The sequence below is a fragment of the Panthera leo genome, chromosome B1 (assembly GCF_018350215.1).
Source record: "Panthera leo isolate Ple1 chromosome B1, P.leo_Ple1_pat1.1, whole genome shotgun sequence".
Lineage (NCBI taxonomy): Eukaryota > Metazoa > Chordata > Mammalia > Carnivora > Felidae > Panthera > Panthera leo.
This window is the reverse complement of record NC_056682.1, coordinates 132205387-132224416: the sequence shown is the minus strand read 5'-3', so window position 1 is coordinate 132224416 and position 19030 is coordinate 132205387. Positions and strand designations below refer to the sequence as shown.

Below are 19030 nucleotides of genomic sequence, written 5' to 3'. Positions count from 1 at the left end.
GAGCATATGTGCCAGTTTGCATAGGAAAGTCCCAGTTTGCATGTAGTGCCCCAAGTAAGTATTAATTGTGTCCGCTTTCACTCTCAAAAGTAACTGTTGTCCTGGCTTTGGCAGGAGGAAAGGCAAAAATAATCCTAGCCTTGCTAGACTCTGGCGCCCTCTTGTGTTTAAAGCATGAAAAGGCTTTATGGAAACCTTTTCCTTGAGGTTACATTGGGGAATTTCACATTCTGATATCGCATGTTCACACCACAAACCACCACAAAATGTGAACATCCCAAAGTAGATCATCTACTACTAATTTCCACACAAAGATCTCAGCTTCAAATTTCATGTCATCAGACTTTATCACTGACTGCCTCTCACAGTTGCTGCTATCTTTAGACTCCAGGACTCGCTTGCCCCATTTATCAGTAACTTTAGTCCCTGGTACATGCCCACTGTCTCTAATGCTACGTCTGTCTTGCTTCATGGTAAATTCAATACACACATAGGTAATTTTCCCACCACGCTGGCCCTGACTACCTTAACCTCTCCTCCAACGTCCTTGCTCTCCACCTTGCTTCAGTCAGACACTCCCAGTCACACCATAGACACTGTCATTACCGGTGCCATCTTATCTGTCTTGCTCTCTGACCACCAAATCCCATATTTCCACCTGACTCCTAGTAACCCCACTCCAACAAACCTTTGACCACCACAAAATGTACAATCCATTAATTTTGCTAATACTTCACTGTGCCTCATCCCTCACTGTTCACTTTAGTCTCCATACCAGATGAAATTCCATGATCATTCATTATAATAATACCCTAGCAAACACCCTCAAACTCCCTTGTTATTCTTTTGCATTGCCATTTGTGTGGCCAAACCACAAACTCTCCTTAAATCCAGATCTCTCCCACTCTTCGCCTATATCCTTGCCGCCGAATGTGGGGGGAGAAAAACACATAAGAATAACAATTCATCTAATTTTTTTTTAATTTTTTTAAGTTTGTTTATTTATTTTGAGAGAGAGTGTGCACACATGTGTGAGTTGGGGAGGGGAAGAAGAGGAGGGAGAGAGAGAGAATCCCAAGCAGGCTCTGCACTGGCAGCGTGGTGCCCAATGTGGGGCTTGAACTCATGAACTGTGAGACCATGATCTGAGCCAAAATCAAGAGCTGATGCCTAACCAACTGAGCTATCCAGGTAGCTCAGCTGATAACCTTATTTCCTACTTCACTGAGAAAACTGAAGCAAGCAAAAGAGACTTCTAGATTCTACCATATCTGCCTATTGGCCAGCATACTCTGCCTTCCCTCTTATCACTCTGGCCTAGATGAATGTCCTATTCATCTGAGGCCTGAGACAATGTCTCCACTTGTCAGTAAATCCCATCTCCTTTCTCTTATATATCATCGCATACTGATATTGATATGGATATAGCCAATAGGTATATATACTACCTATATCTATATACTATATACTGATGTATCTATCTCTTACTACTATATCTATCTCTTACTACTGGATCATGCCCAGCAGCATACAATCATGTTGTTTTTTTCTTTCATCTTCAACAACATATTTCTTCATCTCACATCTTATGACCACTGCTATATTGCTCTGCTCTCTTTTACAACAAAACTCTTCAAAAGAATTCTCTATATTCCCTTCTCCAATCAATCCCTCTCCCATTCTCTCTCACATCCATTTAATCAGAACCATGAGACATAACAACAACTTGCTGGTTAGGCCTCTAGGTTTTAGAGAGTTTGGTCATGCAGCAAAAGAAATTGGAACGATACCCCCAAGAGAGCAGTGGGAGCCTGGCCTAGGCGGGGGCAGCCTATTCCCTAACAGAGTTACATGATTTTGCCAACATGTTATCAACAGAAGTCTGGGGAGCAGCTGAGCATATAGATTCTAAAAGTGTTAAGCCAATGGGGATAAAATATATTCAGTTAAGCCAAGAGCATTGACGTAAGTGTACTCCTCCAGGGTTAGGAATATAACATTTTGACTGGAAGACTGGGGATAGTGCTACCTGTTTGAAACTGTCGGCTAATGAAAGCCTGGATTCAACAATAACACAGAGTTAATGAGGTTGAAATGCCAGATATTCTCTAGCATACTCTTGGCAAAGGAATGCCAAGTTACGGGAAAATAAGAATGGATCCATTATATGCAACCTCCTCAAACACCCCCTGACTACACCCCTCTGGGAAGGTCTAAAAGACACCAAGACATTAGGAAATGCATTAGTGAGGCAAGCACCAGCATCCCTGCAGAGCTCTGCAGTTCAGAGATATGGGCAGATGAGGCTGCAGTGCAAATGTATCCTTATATCAATAAGGATAGAGGGATTCGGTGTGGTGAAGGCCTGGCAGAGTGCTGGACTGTTAGAAACAATATGGGGCAATGACTTCAACAAGCCACAGATGGGGCATATAATAAGTGTTTTGGGGCACCTGGGTGCCTCAGACAGCTGAGTGTCTGACTCTTGATTTTGGCTCAGGTCATGATCCCAAGGTTGTAGAATCGAGTCCCAAGTTGGGCTCCAGGCTCAGCGTGGAGCCTGCTTGTGATTCTCTATCTCTGTCTCTCTCTGCCCCTCCCTGACTCAAGCAAATTAAAAAATTCTCTCTCAAATTAAAGAAAAAAAATTTAGTAAAAAAATAAGTTTAAAAAATCAGTGTTTTGACCTTCTGTGCTTTGTGCCAATGGCTAACTGATTTTGGAGTCCCAAAAGTTCATAAACTGACAGCATGCTAAGATGCTGCTTAACATACGTATGTGGAAAAAAAGACCTAAGTCTGTTAGGTGGAACCTAACCCAAGTTGCCAAAGTATGCCTTGTGCCCAATATCCAGACCTAAGTCATTTTGGAGACTAAGAGCTTCAATGAAGGGGAAAATCTGGGTACTTCTGAGAAAAGATCCTGCGACACAGCCATAGGCGTATGCCACAAATCTTCTGCCAAGCTAGCATTTCTCAACCTCTGTACTACTGACAGTTTGGCCTGGGTATTTCTTTGTTGTAGGTGGTTATCTTGTACATTATAGGATGTTTGGTAGCATATCTAGTCTCTACCCACAAGATGCCGGTAGCACACATACCTACCCTCTTCCCCAGTTGTGACAACCAAAATGTTTGCCAAAACGTTACCAAATATCCTCTGGAGAGTAGGGTTACCAGATTTAGCAAATAAAAACACAGATTAAATTTGAATTTCAGATTCAAACTAGTGCATGGAGATATCTATACTAAAAAAAAAAATACTTGTTCTTTATCTGAAATTCGAATTTAATCGGGATCCCTATATGTTATTTGTCAACCCTACCTGAGGGGTAAAATCATTTTGTAGAGAACTACTGATCTAAGACACTGCCTCTTTAAATGTGCTGGGAACTCATTACAACACTGATTCTTAAAGGCCCATTCCCAGGGATTCTGACTTACTGGGGCTGGTGCAGTGCCTCTGAATTTTCATTTTTAATGAGTTTCTAAGTGGTGCTAATGGTCGCTGGTCCAGGGAGAAGCCTTAAAGAGTATTGCCCCAGAGATTTTTGCTGGGTGACTATACACTAGAGGAAAGGAAATACCCAATGATTCTGGGAATTATTAGATATTGCTTCCTAAATGACATTGACTCCCAGGGACACAATGTGCCACCAGGTTCAAAAATTCAGAGTAGCAACTTATGGAGATGAGCAGATAGATGGTATCTTGGCCTAAGTTAGTCTAAACTTGGACCCCACATGGAGTGACAACAATTATGGCAGGAAGCATCAAAGAATCCCCTGGGGCTGCCCTCCCACTCCTGCCTCCTCTGTACCAAGACATGGACCTAAAAGTAACACCACATCCTGAGAGAATTGCAGGGATTAATACCAACAACAAAAATTTCTGATACTGGCGTGGTGATTCCTCCACCCTTGCTAGGTAACTCACCTGTTTAGCTGGTACAAAAGTCAGATGGATCATACTGAATGACATTAGATGATTGTGGTCTTAATCAGGTAGTAATCCCAATTTCAGCAGCCACTCAAGATGTTTTTTCTCTAGTGAAGACAATCAACACAGCACCTGGTACCTGGTATACAACTCTTGACTTATCAAATGTTTTATTTTCCTTTCTAATCAATAAGGAAAATTAAACATAATTTGCATTTATTTCCATATCAGGAAAAACAGTATACATTTATGTTCATTTCCCAGAGCTATAGCCTCTCTCCCACCATCATAATTTAGTTGAGAGGAACCTTGATTGTCTTGATATCCCAGAGGACATCAGGCCAATTCTGTATATTAATGTCATTATGCCAATTGGATCTGGCCAACAGGAAGAAACAAGTATCAAAAATACCTTATTTACATATATGTCAAAGGATGGGAGTTAAATTCCATAAAATTTAATAGGTCTACTACACCAGTGATATTTGTGGAGGCTCCATCATTTGGGGAACATTAGGATAGCCCTCTATAAAATGAGACGTAAGCTTCTGTACCTTGCACTTCACACCATGAAGTAGAAACAAAACAAAAACCCACCATACTTGCTTCTTTCAAACTTGGAAGCAACACATGTCACATGCAGCATGTTGCTCCGAACCATTTCATTTGATAATTTGTAAAGCTACCATTTTTGAGTGGAGTCAGGTATAAGAAACTTCTTGAAGTTTCAAAAGAAGCTGTCTTGCTACTTGAGCCCTAGGACATGGAGTGACAACAATTTGGTAGACCAAATGGTAGTAGAAGTATATTGTTGTAGAGAAAGATTGTATATATGGCTTGAGGCAGGCTCCAGTGGGATTGTCACAGCACAGACCTCTAGGTGTTTAGTAAGACCACACCTCCTCTTATGACATATATTCTCCCCTTGAAAAGGAGCTCCTGGCTTGCTACTGGTCCAAGTTTTTGAGACCGAACACATTACCACACACTACCACATGGCCGCATACACTGAACTTCCCATGATGAGCCACAAAGCTGCGTGTGCACAGCAACTTTTCCACTGTCATATGGAAGTAGTATATAGGAGACCAGGTCCTAGCAGGTCCAGGAGCACAAGGAATGTGCATAACCACTTGGCTACAACTACTAAGATATCTTTTTCTACCACTTTCTTGCCTTTTCCTCAACCTATGTGGGAGTCCTCTTGGGGACTTCCCAGTGAGCATTTCACAGAAGGGAATGAAGCATGGGCCTAGTCTTCAGATGGATCTTTACCTGATACTGCACTGACAAAAAGTGAATGTTCACTGTACTATGACCCATTTAGGCATGACCACAGAAAACCATGATTGACAGAAATTCCCCAAGCAGACAGAACTTTGAGGAGTACATCTGGTTGATTGTTTTATGGCCTGAGGTACAAAGACCTATAATTATTTATGGGCAGTGGCTGTTGGATTGGACAGATAGCTAGGAGCTAGATGACAAGATGGACTGCATATGGGCCTCTTGGAATGTGAGAATATTTAAGTGTCAAGTATATATCCAATAGAGGGTATCCATGATTGCAAAGGCTGTCAAAAATCAGATAATCAAGAGGATCTATTTTGCGAATGTAAGGAAGCCTCTTTCTCCAGGCATCCCAATGCTTGCTTAACACATCCACACACAAAGTGGCCATAGCAGCATGGAAGGAAGTGTGAGATAACAACATGGTTTTTAGCTCCCCAAGACCATTTTGCCTTTAACTACTGCTGAGTGCCCAATCTGTCAACAGCAGAAGCCAATACTAAGGTACTGATACAGTACCAATGTCCAGGGTGGCAGGTGACTACGTAGTAGCAGTTGGTTATGATGAACTCTCCTCATCATAAAGGGAACCATTATTTATGTTTTCAGGGATAGCTTCATATTCTGGGTAAAAATTTACTTTCCTTGCCTACAGAGCTTCTGCCATCCCTAGTATCCTGAAGTTACAGGATGTCTAATCCATTGCCATGGTATCCCATATAACTGTCTCTGACTATGGTCATAAGTTATGAAAAAACAGGTTTAGAGATAGGCTCATGCTTTCAAAGTCCTCCATCTTGCAGAAGCTTGATAGAACAGTGATCTGGCCTGTTGAAGTTTCAATTGTAGGGCCAGCTGGTACCCCATGTAATGCTAGGATATTGTCCTACAGCACAGGATGTATGCTATAAACCAGCAGCCAATATTGCACAGAGCCAGAGTGCATAGGTGTGGGGACCATGGAAAAGAATGGTTCTTCTATGCACACTGACTTCCTAAGGTGTTTCTCTACCATGCTAGACATTCTCCTGCCTCCATTTCCTCTACCTAAATTCTTTCCTCCACTCTATTTTTTATTTTTATTTTTTGTTTATTTATTTTGAGAGAGAGAGAGGGCATGAGAAGGGGAGGGGCAGAGTGAGAGGGAGAGCAAGAATCCCAAGCAGGCTCTGTGCTGCCAGCACGGAGCCTGAGGCAGGGCTTGATCCCACAAACTGAGAAATCATGACCTGAGGCAATATCAAGAGTCAGATGCTTAACTGACTGAGCCACCCAGGCATCCCACCTCCACTCTATTTAAAATTGCAAAATCTCCCTCTGTCTTCCTGATTACCCCTTCCCTTACAATGCTTTTCTCTCTAGCCCTTCTCACCTTCTAACATACTATATTATTGATTTCATTATTGTTTATTATCTGTCTTCTCCCAGTAGAAGGTGAACTTTACAAGAGCAGGGTTCTCTATTTCATTCACTCTTCTACCCTTGGTGCCTAGGACAGTGCCTGAAACATAGTAGGCACTCAAAAAATATTTATAAATTGATTTGAATGAGTATCATGAAAGTTCTTGAGGAATAGTAAATAAACATATCTAGTCTATTATCTTTATCTACATTAGGGATTGGTTGGCAAGCTTTTTCTGTAAAAGGCCAGAGAGTAAACACTTGAGGATTGTGGGCCATGCAGTTGCTGTAGCAACCACTCCATTTTGGCACTGTAGCATGAAAGCAGCCATAGACAGGAAGTAAATGAATAGAGGATACATGCAGAAGAAGGAGAGGAATTGCTGAAGGTCTAGGAATTGGGAGACTGAGAAGGGAGTTAATATGGAAAGAAGGGACTTCATACGGAAATACTTTACAGAAATACGTTTGATTCATTTCTTTCTCAGGCCCTTTCATGCCACCATCACAACTAATACTACTGAAGTTAGATTTTCAGTTTGGCTTTGATTTTTGAATATTGTACTTTTATTTTTTTTTAATTTTTTTTAATGTTTATTTATTTTTGAGACAGAGAGAGACAGAGCATGAACAGGGGAGGGGCAGAGAGAGAGGGAGACACAGAATCAGAAGCAGGCTCCAGGCTCTGAGCCATCAGCCCAGAGCCCGACGCGGGGCTCGAACTCACGGACCATGAGATCATGACCTGAGCTGAAGTCGGACGCTTAACCGACTGAGCCACCCAGGCGCCCCTGAATATTGTACTTTTAAAACTCCCACAGAACCCACTTACTAATACGACCTCCAGGTGGAGCCCTTTCTCTTTTTCTCATTAAGCTGGTTTTATTATAATGGACCCCTGAACATCTTGAGGGTTGGGGGTACCCACCACCACTGCAGATGAAAATACCACTTTTGACTCCCCAAAAACTTAACTACTAATAGCCTGCTGTTTATCGGAAGCTTTACTGATAACATAAACATTTGATTAACACATATTTCATACATTATATACAACAAAGTGAGCTAGAGAAAATGCTATTAAAATCATAAGGAAGAGAGAATACATTTATAGTACTGTACTGTATTTATTGATACTCTAAATTTACATTGTTTATAAGATGAAAAATCTCTCAGTGTCTACATCAATATTGCCTTTTCCTAGAAGTTTTTATTTATTCATTTATTTACTGAGGCAGGGGGAAAGGCAGAAGGAGAAAGAGAATTCCAAGCAGGCTCCACACCTAGCACAGAGGCTGACATGGGGCTCGATCACACGAACCATGAGATCATGACCAGAGCCAAAATCAAGAGTTGGACCCTTAACTAACTGAGCCACCCAGGTGCCCCTTAAGTTCTTATTTAAATTCCAGTTAGTTAACATACAGTGTAATATTAATTTAAGTTGTACAATACAGTGACTCAAACTTCCCAACAGCACCCAGTGCTCATCACAAGTGCACTCCTTAATCCCCATCACCTATTTCACTCACACACACACACACACACACACCCTCCCTCTGGACTGATCATTTTGTTTTCTATAGTTAAGAGTCTGTTTCCTGGTTTGTCTCTCTGTCTGTTTCCATTGCTCATTTCTTTGTTTCTTAAATTTCACATATGAGCGAAATCATGTGGTATTTGTCTTTCTCTGACTTAGCATTATTCTTTCTAGCTCCATCCACATCACTGTAAATGGCAAGATTTCATTGTTTTTTATGGCTGAGTAATATTCCGTTGCATTTATATACCACATCTTCTTTATCCATTCATCCATTGATGGCCATCTGAGTTCTTTCCATAATTTGGCTATTGTTGATAATGCTGCTATAAACATCAGCGTGCATGTATCCCTTTGAATCAGTATTTTTGTATCCTTTGGGTAAATATCTAGAGTGCAATTGGTGGGTCATAGGGTAGCTCTATTTTTAACTTTTTGAGGAACCCCCATACTGTTTTCCAGAGTGGCTGCACCTCAATATTATCTTATATGATACAAAACACTACAGATGTTATATATATCACTAAAACTAGACTTTAAAAATGCAAAGATAGGGGCGCCTGGGTGGCTCAGTCGATTGAGTGTCTGACTTGAACTCAGGTCATGATCTCACCGTTTGTGAGTTTGAGCCCCATGTCAGGCTCTGTGCTGACAGCTCAGAGCCTGGAGCCTGCTTCGGATTCTGTGTCTCCCTCTCTCTCTGTCCCTCCCCCATCTGTGCTCTGTCTTTCTCTCTCTCTCAAAAATAAATGAACATTTCAAAAATTAACAAAAATGAAAAGATAATGTGAAAAAGAAATTATTTTTATTTATCAGTATAATCATGCATTGATAATGAAGAAGCAGCAGTATGATTGCTCTGTGGTAGCCTAGTGTAACCAGTATGATTGCTTCGTGATAGCCTAGCTAATATACTAATGAATCAATCACTATAAAATTTTTATGGCATATAGCATTATAGTCATATTCATAATACAGTATTGTCCCCTTTTTTATTATTTTTTTTTTGTCCCCTTTTTAAAAAGTAAGCTCTAGGCCCAGTGTGGGGCTTGAACTCACGACCCCAAGATCAAGAATCACATGCTCCACCTACTGAGCCAGGTGTCCCCCCATAATACAGTATTGAAAACAGTGTTACATTTTTTTAAAAAAACACTTACTTGTAATGATAGGCTGATATATACTTATTCTGACTGAGAGACACAGACAGAGACAGAGAAGCATCCAGTACAGTAATGTAATCTGCTGAAGGCAAAGTTGTAAAACAGTAAGAAAGCCAGCACAATATTAATTTTACATTAAATATCACTCATGTTATGCCTGTGTAAGGATAGGCTATCCACTTCCATACAATTCTTGCACACAATGTTCTACATGATGAATGATGAACGCTCAGGCAATGATGATAATGACACGAAATGTCTCAATACAGCTCTTGTTATACAGTTACTAGATCTTCACAAAAAGACACACACAGACATACACAACAGATATTTAGTAACTGTACATCATGATGATTATTTCTATTCATTAAGTGGATGTGGATCATCACAGAGGTCTTCCTTATCTTCACGTTGAGTAGGCTGAAGAGGAGGAAAGAGAGGTTGGTTGGTCTTGTTGTGTCAGGGGAGACACAGATGGGGGAGGTAGAAGGGAAGGCAGGAGAGGCAGGCACACTAGGTGCAACTTTATGGAAACACATGTAATTTCTGTCCGACTTTCATGCTTCTTCCTTTCTCTAAAAATGTTTCTATATACTACCAGTCCTCTTCCACCATTTGTTTTAGTTTCAGTGCCCATATCACAGAGGTTCCATGCTGTAAAAGAACTCCAAAGCAGTCTTGGATAGTCAGAACTTTCTGCCAGATTGTTTAATGCCAGTCTGTTTTCTGGCACTGCTTTTTTTACATCTTCCTCCTCGTCATCTGGCACTGGTTTGGAAGCACTCATGTCCATTGAGTCGTCTTCTGTTAATTCCTCTGGTGTGATGTCTGTTAGCTCTTAAATTTCCCAAGATCCAGATCTTGAGACCCTTCACCACAACCACCCTCCACCTTTTTTGCCATATCTACAATCTCTCTCATGATTTCCTTGGCTCTGTTGTAAACTCTGTGAGGTCAGGCACAGCATCTGGGCAGTTTCTGTAGCAGGAATTTATTGTTTGGGGCTTGATGGCTTTCGTGGCTTTTTCTGTAACAACAATGGCATCTCCAATGATGTAATCCTTCTAGACTTTCATGATATTCTCTCTATTGTAGTTCTCTTCCATAGTATTGACAATCCTTTCCCTAAAGTACTGTGTGTAATGAACTTTAATGATCCTTATGACTCCATGATCTAGAGGTTGAATTAGAGCCATTGTGTTTGAGGGCAAGTAGACCGCTTCAACATCTCATGGGGTTCTGAGTAGACAGGCATTGTCCAAAATCAAAAGAATGTTAAAAGGCAGTCCCTTGCTGGCAAGGTACTTCCAGACTTCAAGAACAAAGTATTGATGGAACAAATCCAGAAAAAGGAACCAATCCTTGTCCAGGCTTTCTTGTAGTACAACCAAAACAGTAGCAGCTGGTGTTTATCTTTCCCCTTCAAGGCTTGGGGATTATCAACTTTATAGATAGGGCAGTTCTGATCATAAACCCGACTGCATTTGCACAAAATAGAATTAGCCTATGCCTTCCTGCCTCAAATCCTGGTGCTTGCTTCTCTTCCTTACTAATAAATGTCCTTTGTGACACTTTTTTCAGAATAGGGCACTTTGGTCTGCATTAAAAACCTGTTAAGGCAGATGTCCTTTCTCCTCAATGACTTTTTTTTCTAAGTTTTATTTTATTTATTTGAGAGAGACAGAGACAGAGTGAGTGGGGGAGGGGTAGAAGACAGAGAGAGAATCCTAAGCAGGCTCCACACTGCCAGTGCAGAGCCCAGCACGGGGCTTGAACTCACAAACCGTGAGACCACAACCTGAGCTGAAACCAAGATGCTCAGCCGACTGAGCCACCCAGGCACCCCCTCAGTGATTTTTTTAAACTGTGTCTGAGAATGCATCTGGCTGCCTCTTGGTTGGTGCTTCTCCTGCTTTCTTGACATTTTTCAAGCCAAACTTCTTGTTCAAATGATCAAATCATCCTTTGCTGGCATTAAATCCTCCAATTTTAGATCTTTCTTCTTCCTTTTGCTTCAAGTTTTCATATAATGACCTCACTTTTTCTCAAATCATATTTGAGTCTATAGGTACGCCTTTCTTATACTAATCCTGTACCCAAATAAGAGCTGCATTTCAATAGGAGATAAAAAGGTATTTTGCAACAAGTACAAAGTTTTCACCCCCGTTGGTGTAGCTCCAGTGACAGCTTCATGAATTTCCTTTTTTTTTTTTTTTTTTTTTACTATGTTCCTTACACTGGATTCATTTATCTTGAAATGCAGGCAACCACACTGCAGACCTCAATCTACATGTAGTACATATCAAGCAGCTCAACTTTTTCTTGTCATGTCATGACTTTCCTCTGCTTCTTAGAAGCACTTTGAGCATCACTAGTGGCACTTTGCATGGGTCCCATGGCACTATTCAAGGTTTATAGTGTGGCACTAAGCATGGTGAAAAACATGCAAGAACCTCAAGAGAAAACATTTTACTGTGATTCACAATATACTGGAGAGAAAACCCAGTCATATGAAGACCATCATCACGAACAGCATTCGAAGTGGATACTGGCAACACTTAAGCTCACCATCACAGCTAGGAGAGATGGATACAAAATTCTTGCATAGTATAGTATGTGCTACAGTTAATTTTACATAGTTATGATTTAATCCTGCATCTTCGCATTTGGTTACATTTCTTTTGACCGTAAACGGCACCATGTATGGTCTGCATTTGTGTGCATCAGTTTTGATAAATTTTAACCTTTTATAATACATTTGTGTATATTTTATGGTAGTAAGTGACAAAATAGTATCTACGTATATTTTATGCTTTCATGACGTATCTAACTTCTTTATTTTTTGATATATATAGGCAATGCAGTTCATCTATGAGTTTTTTTCGAATTGTTACAAATCTCCAAAAATTTTCCAATATATTTATCCAAAAATTCCATGTATAAGTAAACTCCCACAGTTCAAACTCATGATGTTCAAGAGTATACTGTAGTTTATTCCACAAATATTTACTGGGCATCTATGATGTGCCAAGAACTAAGTGTTAGGATATAGCTTTGACTTAGACAAAGACCCTATCCTCAGGAAGCTTACATTCTATGAAGACAGATGATCAAATATATATATAGTCACTTCAGAGAGTGATATGTGATACAAGGAAGTTACAAAGAGTAATGGGAGTCCTCCTTGAAGAAATACCACTTTTTAAGCTGAAAACTGAATAAGAACCAGCCATGCACTGTGGTAAAATATCTATAACATAAAATTTACCATTTTTAAAGTTTATTTTATTTTGACAGAGAGCACAAGTAGGGGAGGGGCAGAGAGACAGGGAAAGGGAGAGAATCCCAAGCAGACTCCACACTCTCAATGAGGAGCCCGATGTGGGGCTTGAACTCACAAACTGTGAGATCATGACCTGAGCTGAAGTCGGACGCTTAACTGACTGAGCCACCCAGGCACCCCCAAATTTACCATTTTTTAGGAGTAGAGTTTTGTGACATTAAGTACATTAACATTGTTGTGCATCCATTACCACCACCCATCTCCAGAACTTCTCTCATTTCCCCAAACTGAAACTCTGCACACGCTAATCAATAACTCCTCACTCCCCAGTGGCCCCAGTGGCAACCACTATTCTCTTTTCTGTTTCTATGAATTCAACTCCTATTAGGTACCTCATATAAGTATAATCATACAGTGTTTGTCCTTTGATGACCAGCATATTTCACTTAGCGTAATATCACCAAGTTTCATCCATGTGTCAGAACTTTTAAGATGACTATTCCATTGTAAATTTATACCATATTTGTGGTATTCTTCTGGTGTTCATCTTTGTGCTTTTGTGAATAATGTTGCTATGAATAGAAGTATAAAATGTCTATTTGAGTGCCTGCTTTTAATTCTTTTAGTGTATACCCAGAAGTGATCATATGGTAATTGTATGTTTAATTTTTTGAGGAACTGCTAAACTGTTTTCCATAGCAGCTAACACTGTTTTACATTCCTTCCAGCAAAGCACAAAGGTTGCAGTTTCTTCAGATCCATACCAGCTCTTGTTTTGTGCCTTTTATTATATTATTATTATTATGGCTATCTATTGAGTATGAAGTGGTATCTCACTGTGGTTTTGATTTATATTTCCTTAGTGATTAGTAATGCTAAGCATCTTTTCGTGTGCTTATTGGCCATTTGTATATCGTCTTTGGAGAAATGTCTGTTCAAGTCCTTCACCCTTTTTTAATTGGGTCATTTGGCTTTTGTTGTTAAGTTGTAGGAATTCTTTATATATTCTACATTATTAACTCCTTATTAGATGATTTGAAAATATTTTCTGCCATTATGTGGGTTGTCTTTTTACTTTAGTAATGTCCTTTGATACACAGAAGTTTTTAATTTTGAAGAAGTCCAATTTATCTAGTTTTTCTTTTGTTGCCCGTGCTTTGGTATCATTTCCAAGAAATCGCTGCCAAATCCAGCATCATGAAGCTTTTCTCCTATGTTTTCATCTAAGAGTTTTGTACTCTTTACTTTCATGTCTAGGCATGTGGTTCATTTGACTTAATTTTTTCTATGGTGCAAGATAAGGGTCTGACAGTCCTTTTGCACGTGGATGTCCAATTTTCTTAGCACCATTTTTTCCAAAAGACTGTCTTTTCCACATTGAATGGTCTTGACACCCTTGTCAGAAATCGTTTGTGCACACACATTAGAGCTTATCTGGGGGCTCTCCACTCTATTTCATTGGTCTGTATGTTCTTCTTTATGTCAGTACCACAGTTTTTTGATTAATGTCGTTTTGTCGAGGTTAGAGTTTTAAATCAGAGGTCACAGCAATTTCAAAGAACTAGAGTAGGGATCAGTAAACTTTTTCTGTAAAGGGCCAGATAGCAAATATCTGGGGCTTCACAGGCCATGTGGTCTCTGTCATAATTACTCTACCCTGCTATTATAACACTAAAGTAGCCATAAACAAGACACACTCAAAGGGTCGCAAGTGTGTTCCAATAAAATTGTATCTATAGTAACAGGTGGCAGGACAGATTTGCCCCAAAGGCAGCAGTTTGACACTCTGGGCTGGAGGCCACAGTTGGACCATTTTCAAAGGTCCAAAGGAAGGCAAGTGTGACCAGAATAAAGGTGAGAGAGGAGAAAGGTGAGATTGGAGAGATAAGTAAGAGCCAGATCACAGAAACCTATAGACCACAAGAGGATTTGATTGTTCTCCCTCACCCATTCACTCACCAAACATCTATCAGGGGCCTACTGGGAGCCAGAGGCTGGGACTACATAGGAGTTAGGCTCAGTCCTCAACCTCAAGGGGTTTCAATATAGGGAAGAGGTGTAAGCTAAGGAGTTTTAGTACAGATCAAATTTCCTTTCTGATTCATGACATATGCTCCATTCCATCACCTGAACCATGGGAGCTGCTCTGAGTTTACCCTACTGCTTTGGTTCAAGCCTTTATTAATTCTCTCCAGGATGATCACAAACAGTCCATTCAAACAGCCTCTGCCTGTAGCCTCACCATCTTCCAAACTACCCTCCAAACTGCAGCATTAAACTCCTAAAATGTAATTATGATTGTACTCCCCACCTTCAAACTATATTGATGGCTTTCATCACTATTAGAGTTAAGTCCAAATCCTGAGGATGACACAAAAGGCCCTGAATGACCAAGCTCTTCCCAACTTCTCAGCATTGTCTGCTCTCTCTCCCCTTGGTGGGAAGTGCTAACTGACAGCCTGGGACATCGACTCACACAAATAACATAAGAGCACGTTTGGCTCATGATTAAGTCATGGGTAACATCTACATCAAAGAACGTCTGATATGTGTGTGAATTCTTGTTGCTCTTGTTTCCATTGTAAAGTATAATTATGAATTGAGCAAGACTCAGTAATAAAAGAGCAAATTTGTATAGAGAGAGCCTGGCACTGCTAAGCCATTTAATCCTCACAACTCTCTTCTAAGGTAGTAGTGTCATTGTCTCCATTTTACAGATTAGGAAACTGAGGCACAGAAGGGTTAACTTCCCCAGAATTACACAGCTTGTATAAGTGAGGGCATCAATATTCAGACTCAGGAATTCTGGCTCTATAATCTGTGCTATTAAGCACATTAAGCTCCCTCACTAAACCATGAAGATGTTATTTTAAAATACTGACTGCGGCACCTGGGTGGCTCAGTCTTTTGAACATCCGACTTCGGCTCAGGTCATGGTTTGTGGGCTCGAGTCCCCCATCAGGCTCTGTGCTGACAGCTCAGAGCCTGGAGCCTGCCTTGGACTCTGTGTCTCCCTCTCTCTCTGCTCCTCCCCCGCTCACTCTCTGTCTCTCTCTCCTTCAAAAATAAATAAACATTAAAAAATATATATTAAAATACCTACTGAAGGGGTGCCTGGCTGGTTCAGTCGGTAGAGCATGCAACTCTTGATCTTGGCATTGTGAGTTCGAGCCCCATGATGGGTGTAGAGATTACTTAAAAACAGAATCTTAAAAAAAATTAAAAGATAAAATAAAATAAAATAAAATAAAATAAAATAAAATAAAATAAAATAAAAAAATACTGAAGCTGTGCCCATAGTCTAAAAGCATGGTCTCTGGCTAGCAGCATTAGGTTCATCTGGAAACTTATTAGAAGTGCAAATTCTCAGGCCTGACCCCGGACCCACTGAGTCAGAGTCTCTGGAGGTAGGGCCCAGGAATCTGAGTTTTAGCAGGCTCCCCAGGTGATTTTTAAGCATGACAAAGTTTGAGATTCACTGCTCTAAAACATTTATTCCTGTGCAGTAAAGGCCTTAATGGAGGCAAAGCTTAAGACAAACATGAGAATAATTTTGACAAAAGAAGTAGAAAGCAAATTCTTTTTAATGTACAAAGCTTTCAAATTATGTCATAAAAAAAAGATCCTACTACAGAACAATATAGGTTGTCAAAGGTCCTGAGAGGATGCTTGAAAGGATGAGTAAAAGTACATGATAAACCTGAACTTCAAGCAATCAGGCCCAGGTCAAATCCACACACCTACTAACCTGCTGTGTGTCTTTTAGCAATTGCTTAACCAGAGCCTCAATTTCTTAACTGTCAGGGTAAAATAGTAATCCCCTTGACCTATACCCCATGATGTTTGTGAAAATCAAGTGAGATAATGTATGTGACAATGCTTTGTATGGAAGGATAACGTGGTTCATTTTCTGCTGCAACTCATTACAATAGAATAGATGCATCTTCCCTGCTACTCAGGAAGTGGATAGGAGTTCGAGTCTTGCAGTGACTTAAGAGAATTCTCTTTAGTGTAGGTTGTACGAGATACACAGCTGAAATGAGGGGTTGCTCTGGCCTTGACAAGACAGGAAAAGAGAGAAGTGTCCTCACTGAGAAAATGGGGCCAGAGTATTGGCAGATGGTAGTAGGAATATCATTATATATCTCTGAACTCATCAGTAGCTTTATAATTTCTCCTCCCATAAATATTTCATTAAAACCTGTAATAGCTTAGGCCAATATTCAGTCCTGTGCATTCTTACGGCCTAGCATTTGCTATTATATGGGCTGTTTACAGTAGCTTCTGTTCTGATTGGTCAATGTTTGTGCCTCTCAGGTTGTTAAAATTTTAAATATCACCTCTGGTTATACTCCATAATAGAAAGAAATGTTATTTGAAGTTTATTTCAAACAGAAGCAATTCTCCCCTTTCTGGATGGTTGAATGGGTTCATCCTGGGCTTCACCAGGCCTGTCTATTCCTCTGAACTTTGATTCCATTGCATAATCCTCAACTTAATGACAAATAGTTTCAGCATGTTCATTCATCAAAACAACAAAATTTATATTTACTTATTCTGCTTCTAGCACATTTCTCTGGCTGAGGAAGACACAAGCTACCATTCTGGAAGGACTCTCATGCATGTGTGGGTAAGAATTTGATATCTAGGGTGGGTTTCTTTTATTCATTTTGCAAAGCTAGGATATCCCAGGCCACCACTCTCTTTTCTTTCCCCCTTCTTTTCTCCCATTGCTATTTTCTCCCTTCAACTAGGGACAGAATAGGTACACTTCCAATCTATTCATTTTTTTCCTTTTGGATTGTCTCTTGGATTAAAAGTGACTTTCAGATAAATGTGAATCACTTAAGATGGAGCTACTATTGGGAGAGTTTAAAGGCCTCTCATAAGAAAACAAAACCTATTAATTATATTCCTTACTTGAACTGACTTTAAACCATGTAATAGATTCCTGTATCTTACACTCTTCACCTCGAAATGGTAGGTGGTAGGGACACCAGTTATTTTTCAAGAACGCATAATTTTTAATTGAAGCTGAAATGTTCAAAGTGACCAGTAGCTATACTGGTTGAGGCATGACATGGACACTTAATCCCAAAAATTACAACACTTAAAGATTTCTGGCTCTGCTGAATGTGACCCATGCAGTGTAAGGAGCAGCCCAACATTCTCTCTCACTTGGGGTGACTTTGCTTCCCACATCTAGAACCTGTTTAACAGAAACCCCAAATTCTAGAGACAGTCTGCCAAAGCAGGTACAACCAGGGCAGGGAAGGTGACTGATTTTCTTTTCAGGTGCTCTACATGAATCATGTACTGGGTTAAGTCCCTTCATTCCACCAGCATCCCCCAATCCTTTTCCCCCAAAAAGCAAAAAGCCTAGAGGATTTAAGGCCTTGTTACTCAAGGCATGGTCCATGAACCAGCAGATCTGAGGTTGCCTGCAAGCCTGCAGAAATGCAGGGTCTCAGGCTCAAACCAGACCCACAGAACTCTGCTTTTTAACTAAATGTCCAGGTGATTCATATTCACGTTAAAGTATGAGAAGTACTGGTTTATGTGACGAATTTGTTAAAGCCCATACAAAAATAGAACCAAGATTCTCTACTTAGTTTGAACACTTGAAAAATTAAAAACAGATGACTCACTTCACTTTTGATGTGTGATGCTCGAAGGAAAGCAGCCCGAGCCTTGGTAGAGAGGAAGTGGTGATACTGAGAAGACTTCTCTCCTTACAGGTTCTCCCATAGACACTGCAGCTCTTTAAAGTTCCAGGACCTTCCCTTTGCCAGTCCTCAGGAGGCAAGAGAAAGAATCAGAGAGGAAATGGAACAGTTCCTCAGCCAGGTCCTGCAACAACCAGGAAGACGGAGGCTTTCCAGAAAAACTAGCCTTGAGGAAATGTCCAGGGTAAAATGAACGGTTCTCATACCTCCTTGAGTTCCTTTCTTCTCCACCATCAGCTAGTTATTACCCACATTTCTTTCTCGACCACTGGGATTCAAACTGATGACCTAATGCCTCCAATCAGCCTGGGATCCATTTCCAGCGTTCCTGGCAAGAGGATGGGAAAGGGAGAAAATGCACGAGTCAGAAAGATATTTTTATCTTTCTCTTTGCACGACAGAATCCTGACAACAGTATCTCTGACACAAGCAACAACTTGAGGAAGGGTCAAAACCAATCCTAGCAAATAGTTTTGCTCTGTGTAAACTTCCTGTCTTTTGCCAGCTCTGACGAAATCGGGGGGTCTCCTCTCATAGGCCCTGCCTTCTGGCAAAAAAGTACAAGCAGGAAGACAACAGATTTGAAAGGAAGTGAAAGAAAACAAAGCAAAGACAGTGTTAGGTTTCAGGGCAAAGACCCACCAGAGATCCGAAGAGGAGACAGAGGCTATATTTAGAACACGCTAGCC

At 40.4% G+C, this 19030-nt stretch overlaps 1 protein-coding gene across 1 annotated transcript in view; it reads right to left on the bottom strand.

The window, feature by feature from the left end:
• The window catches only part of ABCG2 (ATP binding cassette subfamily G member 2 (Junior blood group)), a 130934-nt gene extending 112512 nt beyond the window's left edge, over positions 1-18422 (bottom strand). The window contains exon 1 of the mRNA XM_042935935.1: positions 18264-18422. The gene's annotated coding sequence lies outside the window, so the exon portion shown is untranslated. The remainder of the gene's footprint in view (positions 1-18263) is intronic.
• Between the last annotated feature and the right edge of the window lie 608 nt (positions 18423-19030).